Source organism: Rosa chinensis, chromosome 1 (assembly GCF_002994745.2).
Source record: "Rosa chinensis cultivar Old Blush chromosome 1, RchiOBHm-V2, whole genome shotgun sequence".
NCBI classification, from domain to species: domain Eukaryota; kingdom Viridiplantae; phylum Streptophyta; class Magnoliopsida; order Rosales; family Rosaceae; genus Rosa; species Rosa chinensis.
Window position 1 is genome coordinate 7,249,080 of NC_037088.1, and position 4,700 is coordinate 7,253,779.

General features: G+C 41.9%; 1 long non-coding RNA gene across 2 annotated transcripts; it reads right to left on the reverse strand.

Moving 5' to 3' along the window:
• Positions 1–2,501: 2,501 nt before the first annotated feature.
• Positions 2,502–4,489, reverse strand: LOC112187663. Of its 2 annotated transcripts, XR_005805120.1 has the most exons (5): positions 3,907–4,489; positions 3,661–3,794; positions 3,487–3,573; positions 3,334–3,404; positions 2,502–2,559 (listed from the first exon to the last, which is right to left on the reverse strand). It is a non-coding gene; the product is annotated as an uncharacterized LOC112187663 (long non-coding RNA). The 2 variants fall into 2 exon arrangements; XR_002931152.2 differs by lacking the exon at positions 3,907–4,489 and having other exon boundaries at positions 3,661–3,874.
• Positions 4,490–4,700: the final 211 nt, after the last annotated feature.

The window sequence follows — 4,700 nt, forward strand, 5'->3', positions numbered from 1 at the left end:
TTTCAAGAGTGCGCTACCAACTCGTCCACGTTCCGAAATTCGTGGCGGTAGTGACTTCAAAGAAATCAAAGATTCCTTGAAGTAAAGAAAACTGGCTGAAGTTATAATCATTTAAAGATCTTTTCTTGACCACTTTTAGAGATGTTGCTAGTACCGCAATCATTTATTTTCCCAACAATTTCCTTGATTATAGGGAACATAATTTCTCAATTCTTTGCGGACCAATGGCAACCCAAGAATAGTTTATGTAACTCTACTAGTCATTCCTCAATTTCTTGTGTTTCCCAACAAAATAATTTTGTCAACACAACAACACTACATAAGACAACAATAGATTCTCCCAAAGCAACAAAGTTTCATATCGTTCCACCAATTAACAATAAGATTGGGGAGATGCCGAGCTCAAGTAATACTCAATTTTTATGTTTGTGTTGCCATTACAAGTTTCCCTATCAGTCTACCACTTGGGGAACACTTGAGCGATGTCTACCTTACTCGATAGGCACACCTTCTTTCGTAGAGCATCGATGGGGAACCGCTGCAGTCGGGCCATCACTCGGAAGAAAGAAGAGGAAATCGAGCGAAAATATGAACACCACTAATCGAAATGACTATATAGGGGTCATTATCTCACTTTTTACTCAATTTTTCACTCTGCTCCACACTACACTCTATATTTTTCAATACGTGCAACAATATATGTAGAACAACAACTTTAATCCATCAATAAAATTTACTCTATAACGCTAGCATGGGGGTGCACAAATATTCCCTTCAACTTCATCTCTAACCCACACTTTCGAGTATCAACTCACCTAACATAACATCGTTAACTCCTTAATGCTCAATCCCCTAATAATTTACCCAACACTTTATCTAGTGTTCATACTTACTATCTTTGGAGCGTTTGTGGTCGAGTGGCATCATGACGGCATTGGCAATTTTAAAACTTTAAACCAAACTTTAGAGCACCACAAAAGACAAACTAAATAATTTTCCAAGAAATCTCAAAGGCGTCTTTACTATTCAAATCCAACAGTAGTTCTTTGAACAACTAGAAAATAGCCTCAAGGAAAAATATTTGCAAGTGAAATGAGGCAATAGGGAATCCTTCGGAAAGAATAAAATAAAGGAGGGACGTCAAAACATATTTTTACCAACATACTTTAAAATGTCCAAGAAAACCGAGTGTTTTGCTCAACCAAATTCAACACTTGAAAAATTTGAAAAGGGTTGCTAGTTTTGCAAAAACAATTTCCAAAGTACTTCGAAACCTAGGGCTCTGATACCACTTTTACTGTGGTGACCCGAGAGGGGGGTCCCACAGCGCCGCGACTCCGAGCCAATGAGGAATCGACATGTCACGAATGACATCTCGATAGCTCATCAACCCGAAACCGCAAGGCCTTTTGAGTCTAGGTTGCTGGTTTACAAAACACTTTCTTGGACAAAAGTCACAAAATATTCTAGCAACCGAACAACATATTTTCGCAAGCGGAATTTTAAAGTGGGCTAAAAGATTTAGGCTTACAATCGGAGTCCAATTTGGAAAATAACAAATCACGAAGTGCAAACAAGTATGAGAGACGCGCCCCAGGGTTACGGGTCTCTCGAAATTTTGTGAATGAGTGAATAGAAAACAAATAAATTAGTGAGGAAATAAATAACCAAGTTACTTCAAAATCCGATAAGGGACCAAAACCTTCCTTTTGATAAAACTAAAGAGAAATGCGCCAAGCCGGGCCATGTGCCTCCCCTGTATGCTTCCCGACCACGTGCTCGAAACCTGCACACTATAGTAGGGGTGAGCTTTCGTCCTCGCATGCCCAATAGGGGCCGACCCAACCATGCTAGGTTTGAAAACAATATACTTGAAAATATTTACTACATAATATTGTGCACGTTTCTCGAAAAATACTTTTAATAAGAGGCAACCACAAACATTTATTTTCTTTTATAAAGCATATGCAGTATGCTTCACACAATTTGGAGCTCCGAGATACTTACCTGCCGGCTAATATAAAACAAATCTGTGACCGACCTGGTTCGTCCTGAATTCGAGAACCGGCCAACTACTCTGTAGTACTTCTGACTACAAGTAGCGAAAGTGTCCATTTCCTGGCCCTGAGTCTCCTATGACTGGTTCACTGTCTATACTTATCTTTCCTCGACAAACATAGGAGCACGGCCCCCTCCGGAGGTTCACGGTTATCGACACCGTGGGATCCCTAGGAATCTACGCGTCTAGGTCCCATTCACTTTCAGGTCACAAGTATAAACATACAAGGGTACAGTATCTCAACATGCAAGTCTAGCCTCAGTTTTTGTAATTAGCAATTATCAGTTCTGAAAACACATGTATCACGAGGCATCGACTAATGAACAACCAAAAACGTTCTTGCAGGCAGCTTAATATATGTATAAGCATATACACGCACAAGAAAACCACTAACAAGATAGGGACGGCTCACCCTACCTGGAATTGGAGTGCTCGTACACAATTAGCTGCGTTTCGAACTTTCGATACTTCTTCCAACTTCACGTGCACACGCTCGAGTCCTTTATAATAAAAGTAAACCAATAAGTAACTTGACGTCATTAACTTAATCAATCGAGCACCTAAGGCATTCACTTAATTTCCTAAAAGTCCATTGAATTAACCTTTAACATAAAAATATACTATCCATTCCCAAATAATCCAAATGATATTGCATTGGAACCATTTGGGATATGGTGGTCATGCTTAGCACTTTGGTCTTTATTTCTTTGCCCTTTTTACTTTTAAGAAAACAAATAACAAATTCCATTGCCGAACAATTCACTTAACGTAGTGAGCTCATTCGATAGATGGTGATCACACTTCTTTCCATGTTAAAATTCCGGTCAACTGGTTTGACCTCATTTTACTTAATCATTAAATACTAACAAATAAATAGTAATTACCATTCCCGAATTATTACATTCTTACGATAACTTCGGGATATGGCAACACTAGAAACTCCGACTTTAACCTTATTTCCTGAACGTGAATCCAATATCCTAATTTAGCTCAATCAAATAAAATCCACCATTTTCATTACCCACCTCCACTTAACATTGATAGTTACTCATGCTCAACATTTGCTTTCACAACAACGATTTAACTTGCAATTTACAACTTCTTTAAAGAGCTCACTGATTTAGTCATTCACCTTATAACAATGACATTTCCAACATAACCAATCACTCAATTACCATAACCAAATTTATATCACGCACACTCAATAAAACCATAACTTTGATCAGTACAAACAGTACACGGCCAAACAGTTTCCAAAATACAAAGTCCCTTACCATTCTTCTTTTCCCCAGCCAGAGGCTATTTCTAGTTGCTGCAGTCCATCACTATCAACCCATTCGGACCTCTAGCAGAAAAACAATACTATCAATATTCAACACTCAACCAATTTCACATCCAGAATAGAGTTTGAGGTCCTTAGTTCTTACCTTATTCGATTTCAACCAAAGCTACCCCTGTAGCTCATCTTCTCCGATACTCCAAATTGCAGGAATCCAAGAACCTCAAGTCTCCATCTCCACAACAGAACAACAACTTATTTAATTAGTCTCAAAGTCCAAACAACAATCAAACTCTTAAATTCATAAGCCTGCATTCCTTACCCATTTTTAGTTCTGCCGAAACCACAAACTCCATAACGTACCGCTTCTTGCAGTCCTTCTGTAGTCTTCACCATCCCACCAAAACTGAAATCGATACCAAGACCAGAAGCTCCCCTCTCATATCAATTCCCATCCTCCAAGTCCCGAATTCAAGAACATCAACCAAAAGATTTGAACATCAGCAATCCACTACTTTGGAACTGAAACTCAACCAAATAACAGAAGGGGGCTTTGAAAACGGCTTACCAGAACAAGAGGACTACGCCGGCAGAGTTCACGGCGGCATCAAGGTTTCTCACGCGCCGGCGCCGGCGGCGCGTGTGGCGGCTCTGGTCGGAATCGGAGGTCGGGTGTTTGGACTTTTGGAAAACGTGAGACGCTGATTCCAACCATGGAGGTGGTTTAGCACGATTCGCGTTGGAGATTAGAGAACGAAGGCATGCAGAGCTCGGTTTCCGGCGATGTGTGTTCGACGTCTTCTGGCGATGGGATGTCGGGGGCTTGATGGTCGGCGCTCCCTGAGCTCACAGGAGGCTACGGTGTATTGAAAAGGCGGCTAGAAATTGATGGAGGTTGAGTGGCAGCAGCGTCGCAGCCTTGGGTGGTCACGGGTAGAGGCTGCCGGCGATGTATTTCGACGTTAAGGCTCGGGCTTGGGTTGGTTTTGGATGCTGCGTCGATTGGTGAAGACGGTGTGGGGAGATGGTGGCCGGAGATGGAGTCTCCGATGGTGGCAGAGAGAAGGATAGCGGAAGAGAGAGGCCGGGTCGATGCATGGCTTCGATCTCTTATGGGTTTAGGTTGGATTGAGGTGCTGCTCCGATTGGTGGTAGCGGTGATGTGAGGCGGTGGCCGGACGATGTGGTTCCGGCGATGGCAGAGGGAGAGGACGAGAGAGTGAGGTCGGGGAGAGAGAGAGTGTACGGCCGAGAGTGAGGGAGAAATGGTTTTTAGGGTGTTAGGGTGTCCAAGCATTCTATTTATACTCACGTACGAGAAATGTCAAATTTGCCCCTTCGACGAATTACACAATTCTCCTA